This window comes from Chelonoidis abingdonii, chromosome 1, assembly GCF_003597395.2.
Source record: "Chelonoidis abingdonii isolate Lonesome George chromosome 1, CheloAbing_2.0, whole genome shotgun sequence".
Classification (NCBI taxonomy): Eukaryota; Metazoa; Chordata; order Testudines; family Testudinidae; genus Chelonoidis; species Chelonoidis abingdonii.
The window spans coordinates 368,707,968-368,714,511 of record NC_133769.1 but is presented as its reverse complement, the minus strand read 5'-3'; the positions used below and the strand labels follow the sequence as shown (position 1 = coordinate 368,714,511).

Sequence of the window (6,544 nt, the reverse complement as noted above, 5' to 3'; positions counted from 1 at the left end):
CAAGGGGGAGGAACTTGTTTTCCCGTTTGAGATAGGGAGACCCAGGGGTCTGGGTCTTGGGGGTCCTCCCAGGGAAAGTGGGGGAGGCCAGAGAGGGGGTTCCCCCCAAGGAATTTGGGGAACCCAGGCTGATAAGAGCCTAAATCTTATCTGGTGGCAGCGAAGTAAGATCCAAGCTGGGTATAAGCTTGGGGGAGATTCACAGTAAACACTCAGATGTTGAACTCTAAGTCCAGATTTGAGACAGACGTTTACCACAGTGGGTCAGACCAAAGGTCCATCTAGCCCAGTATCCTGTCTTCTGACAGCGGCAAATGCCAGACACTCCAGAGGGAATAAACAGAACAGGGAATCCCTGTCGCCCATTCCCAGATTCTAGCAAACAGAGGCTAGGGACGCTATCCCTGTCCATCCTGGCTAAGAGCCATTGATGGACCTATGCTCCATGAACTTATCTAGTTCTTTTTTTTAACTTATCTAGTGTTTTTGGTACAATGTTTGTGGTTAATGTTATTGGTAGTTAATGCATGCTGTTAGTATATGTATGGTGCAGATAATACATATTATGAATGTGATATATTAGGCAACAGAAACAAAGATGATAGCAAAGTAGAGCATGACTTTTCTCCAAATATTTTATTAACACACACACACAGAGACAACACTGTTTCATTTACTTATTGTCAGTATCAGAAAGTGAACTTTGAACACTTTGTGCCTGAGATCACTCTGGTAAGGATTTGGGGAGTTTCAAAGTGCTCTTTGAGGCAGATACAACTTTCCTCGCCCCCGTTTCTCGACCTGGTGCATTGTGCTGCTGTGTGGTGGGGTTAAACCACTGGGGACAGACTCTCACATGTTCAGGCACCACAACTAAGGCCAGATGAAAAAAAAAAAGTTTGCACCCAACAGCTTCCATGGCTGCACATTTGGGACAGAAAAGCCCAGTACTCAGCACTTATTCTGGTGCCTAAATGGCCCCAGATGTGTTGCTACATTTCAGAGCTGACTGAACTTCTGGGGCTGATACAGCATTTGTTCCTGCAGCATGCACCTCTGTGGCTGTGCCTGGGAGTATCAGTAATAAAGGCCAGATGTTCCAGCAAAGCATGAGAACGTGCAATGAGTCTTCACACTCCTACACACTCCATACATGAGGCCAAGTGAGGACAAGGACATGACCAAGATCACTTTCCAGCCAGCAGCACTAAGCTTGTGTAGGGGATGGTGTATGGCTCCCTGTGAGTCAGCAGTGAAAGTCCCATCCCAGTGTACACTAAGCGCCCACAAACATGCTGTCTAAGTTACTCAGAAAACCTCTCCTGCATCCTCTGCTTCCTGATTGCTTAGCAGCCCCTTCCTGGTCAGCCTAGATGCTCTTCCCTCGGAACAGGAGAAGCACCCGGTCATGAATCTGTTTGGTTTTCACACCATACACGATTGGGTTCATCACTGGAGGAAAGAGGAAGTAGAAACTGGCCACTAGGATTTGTACATGTGGGGTGACATGGCACCCGAACGTGTGTATTGTTGAGGTGAGGACCAATGGTGTCTAGACCACTAATATGGCACAAAGGTGGGAGCCACAGGTGCTGAAAGCCTTGAGCTCCTCTTCCTTGGATGCCAGGCTTAGGACAACCCTTAGGATCTTGACATATGACAGGATGATGAACATCAGATCCAGCCCCACAATGAAGACAGTTGTGATGATCCCATAGATGTTATTGAACCTGGTGTCGGCACAGGCCAGCTTCACCACAGCCATGTGCTCACAGTAGCAATGGGAGATGACATGGGACTGGCAGAAGGGCAGCCTTCTGAGGAGGAAGGGCAGGGGGACCATTAGCAGAACAGCCCGGGCCAAAGCCACCAGCCCGATCTTTGCTATCACTGAATTGGTCAGGATGGTGGCGTACCTGAGGGGATTGCAGATGGCCACATACCTGTCGAAGGCCATGGCCAGCAACACAGCAGACTGCATGATGGAGAACAAGTGCAGGAAAAACATCTGCACCAAGCAGGCGTTAAAGTTGATCTCCCTGGAATTAAAAAACCAGAAGAATGCTTCAGAATTTTCGGCATGCATGGTAGTTGTGCACAAAACCAAGATCAATGACGGCCAGCATGGCGAGGAAAATAGAAACATGGGACTTGTGTAAGGGAGGGTTCTGTCTTTGAATAACATACAAGAGGGGTGCAGTTTCCTAGAAGAGCGCACGTGTGAACATTGAGAAGAAGGGGATGCGAGATCGAGTGGGGGCCAGATCTTCCAGCCCTGGGATGCCCGTGCAGGTAAAGAACACGGATGGCATCAAGAGCCATGTGTCCCCATTGGGACCTGAACAGGTTTTGTCTTGTTGTGTGGCTATCTTTTGTAAGTCATCACATAAATGTCTTATCCTTTTAATAAAACATAACACAAGGAATGAACAAACCCCTAAATGAAGTGCATACTTCCAAGGGCCAACCTCAGCTCGTAGAAGAATGTGGTACTGACCTTTTTGTTCTGTTTATCAGTCAACGTTGCAATCACACTTAATCATACAAACTCTTATATATTTCTGGCGCAAACTCATTTAAGAGCTTTTAGAATGTCATTTACCAGTCATTATAATGAACCCCACTTTGTTACAGGTTACCTTATCTGCGTGTACTTTGCCTAGGAGCATTCACATTACAGTAATCCTCACTTAAAGTTATCCTGGTAATTTGTTACTGTTGCCTGATCAATTAGGGAACATGCTCATTTAAAACTTGCAATGCTCCCTTATAATGCGTTTTTGGCAGCTGCCTGCTTTGTCCCCACTGCTTTGCAGGAAAGAGCAGCCCCGTTGCTGAGCTATGCTGGTGTGGGCCTTGGAACCAGGTGGGACCGGCAGCCCCCCCATCAGCTCCCCATGCTTCCGCCCTAAGTTCCCTGTCAGTGCAGCCAGCCCCAGCAGCTATCAATTGCCACAGTGGCAGTCAGCTGTCCCTCCTCCCACCGCCATGTGCTTGCTCCTGCCCTCTGCCTTGGAGCTGCTCCCCAGGAGCCTCCTGCTTGCTGGGGCAGGGGGAGAGGGCAAGACTAATGTCAGGGTGTCCCCTCCCCCTGCTCCTGCCCCCCGCTTACCCCATCTCCATAGAGCAGGGGGACACGACAGGGCTCAGGACAAGAGGGAGCTTCCTGGCAGCAGCTGTCTGTCTCAGCTTGCTGATCTACTTAAAAAGGCAGTGTACTTAGAGTGGGTCAGCGTACTTAAAGGGCAATGCACAATCTCTCTCTCACACACAGGGTGTGTGTCTGTCTCTGTCTGCCATGCTGTCTCCCCTCCCTCCATTCCATGCTGCCTTGTAGAGTGTGAGGCTACATTAACAACAATGTTAACCCTTGAGGGCTCAGCCAATTGCTAGTTCATCATTTAGCAGTAAGGCATTCCCTGGGAAATATCCCACCCTTCTTTCCAACCCCTCTGACTTCCACCACCTCAACCAAGCTTCACAATCATCATTGCTGTGTACAGTATTAAATTGTTTGTTTAAACTTATACTAGTGTGTGTGTGTGTATATATATATAATATAGTCTTTTGTCTGGTGAAAAAAAAATTTCCCTGGAACCTAACCCCCCCCTATTTACATTAATTCTTATGGGGAAATTGGATTTTCTTTACATCGTTTTGCTTAAAGTCACATTTTTCAGGAAACATAACTACACCATTTTAGCAAGATCGTTCCTGCCGTACATTTCACAGCACATTCTGGAATATTCAGCCTGGGATGTACGTAGTACATTGCGGAAATATGCATGAGTAGGGCTCTATTTTGATCTCAAAACGATGTCCCAGGGCTACATCTACACAGGAGAGTGTCAGACGGCCGGGCAGCCAGTCTCTAGAGCTCAGATCGATCATGAAGACTCGGGTACCTCCCTAAAAACAAGCCTTTGTAGATGCTGAAGCTCGATTTGAGGGACTCTAGCCCACCCAGCTTCAGCGCCCGGAGTCTCAAACATCTACACAGCTTTTCTGTAGGCGCGGTACCCCGAGAAAGCGACGAGGCCTGCATTCTGTCGACCCCGAGCTGTGACGAACTTAACTGCTGACTTAATTACATCCCCAAAGAGCCTAGTGAGTATCTGGATTCCCCCACTCCATTGAAGTCCAGGGTGGGAGAACTCCCCATCAGCTGCTCCAGGACAAACCGAAGCTGTGTCTTTTTAGGTGCACAAATCTGAGGAACTGCTCCCAGGTTTCAACAAATCATAGAATCCAGTGCTTAACCACTCTGACAGTCACGGAAGTTTTTTCCTAATGTCCAACCTAAAGCGCTCCTTGCTGCAATTTAAGCCATCGCTTCCTCTGTCCTGTCCTCAGAGGTTAAGAAGAACAAGCTTTTTTCTCCCTCCTCCTGTAACAACTTTTATGTACTTGAAAAACTGTTATCATGTCCCCTCTCAGTTCTTCTCTTCTCCAGACTAAACAAACTCAAGTTTTTTCAGTCTTCCCTCCTAGGTCATGTTTTCTAGACTTTTAATCATTTTTTTGTTGCTCTTCTCTGGACTCTCTCCAATTTATCCACATCTTTCCTGAAATGTGTGCCCAGAACTGGACACAATACTCCCATCTAGTTGCCAACTAGCCTAATCAGCAACAGAGTAGGTGAAAGAATTACTTCTCATGTCTTCTTATAGCTACTTGCTAAATATCCCAGAATGATAGTTCGCTTTTTTGCAACAGCATTTACACTGTTCACTCACATTTTGCTTGTGATCCACTATGACCCCCAGATCCCTTTCCTCAGTACTCCTTCCTAGGCATCATTTCCCATTTTGTATGTGTGCAATTGATTGTTCCTTCCTAAGTTGAGTACGTTGCATTTGTCCTTATTGAAATGTTATCGTATTTACTTCAGAGCATTTCTCCAGTTGTCCAGATGATTTTGAATTTTAATCCTATCTCCAAAAGCACTTGCAACCCTCCTAAACTTGGTATCGTCCTAAACTTTATAAGTGTCCTCTCTATGCCATTATCTAAATCATTGATGAAGATATTGAACAGAACCAGACCCAGAACTGATCCCCGTGGACCCCACTCATGATGCCCTTCCAGCATGACTGTGAAACACTGATAACTACTCTCTGGGAACAATTTTCCAACCAGTTATGCACCCCCCTTATAATAGCTCCATCTACTTTGTATTTCCCTAGTTTGTTTATGAGAAGGTCATGCGAGACATTATCAAAAGCCTTACTAAAGTCAAGATATACCATATCTACTGGCTCCCCCCATCCACAAGGCTTGTTACTCTGTCAAAGGTTTGACATGATCTGTTCTTGACAAATACATCCTGACTGTTATTTATCACCTTATTATCTTCTAGGTGTTTGCAAATTGATTGATTCATTATTTGCTCCATTATCTTTCCAGGTACAGAAGTTATTTCCCTTTTTATAGATGGGCACTATATTTGCCCCCTTCCCATTCTTCTGGAATGTCGCCTGTCTTCCATGACTTTTCAGAGATAATCACTAATGGCTCAGATATCTCCTCAGTCACTCCTTGAGTATTCTAGGATGCATTTAATCAGGGCCTGGGATTTTAAGACATCGAACTTGTTTTAGTAATTTTTGACTTGTTCTTTCCCTGTTTTAGACTCTGATCCTACCTCATTTTCACTGACATTCACTATGTTAGACATTCACTCACCTCCAACCTTCTTGGTGAAAACCAAAACAAAGAAGTCATTAAGTACCTCTGCCATTTCCACATTTTCTGTTATTGTCTTTCCCCCCTCATTGAATAACGGGCCTACTCTGTCCTTGGTCTTCCTCTTGCGTCTAATGTATTTGTAGAATGTTTTCTTGTTTCCTTTTATGAATCTAGCTAGTTTGATCTCATCTTGTGCCTTGGCCTTTCTAATTTTATCCATAAAGACTTGTGTTATTTGTTTATATTCATCCTTGGTAATTTAACCGAGTTTCCAATTTTGTAGACACTTTTTTGAGTTTTAGATCATTGAAGACCTCTCGGTTAAGCCAGAGTGGTCTCTTGCCAGAAATCTTATTTTTCCTACACAGTGGGATAGTTTCTTATTGTGCCCTTAATAATGTGTCTTTGAAAAGCTGTCAAATGTCTTCAGTTGCTTTTCCCCTTAGACTTGCTTCCCCTGGGATTTTACCTGCCAACCAGGGGCAGCTCCAGGCACCAGCGCATCAAGCACATGCCTGGGGTGGCAAGCCATTGGGGGGACACCTGCCGGTTGCTGTTGAGGGTGGGAGTCAGGCTGCCTTCGGCAGCATGCCTGCGGGAGGTCCACTGGTCCTGTGGCTTCGGCGGTGAGCACGCCGAATCCGTGGAAGGTCTGCCGGTCCTGCAGGCGCGCCGCCAAAGGCTGCCTGACTGTCGTGCTTGGGGCAGCAAAATATATAAAGCCATTCCTGCTGCCAACTCCCTGACTTTGCTGAAGTCTGCCTTCATGAAATTCATTGTCTTTATTGTGCTGGTCTCTCTCCTACCATTCCTTAGAATCATGAACTCTACCATTTCATGATCACTTTCACCCAAG

The 6,544-nt window shown here is 46.0% G+C and overlaps 1 pseudogene; it reads right to left on the bottom strand.

Annotated features, from left to right (window-relative positions):
- Positions 1-1,369: 1,369 nt before the first annotated feature.
- On the bottom strand, positions 1,370-2,312 carry LOC116833753 (olfactory receptor 52K1-like; annotated as a pseudogene).
- Between the last annotated feature and the right edge of the window lie 4,232 nt (positions 2,313-6,544).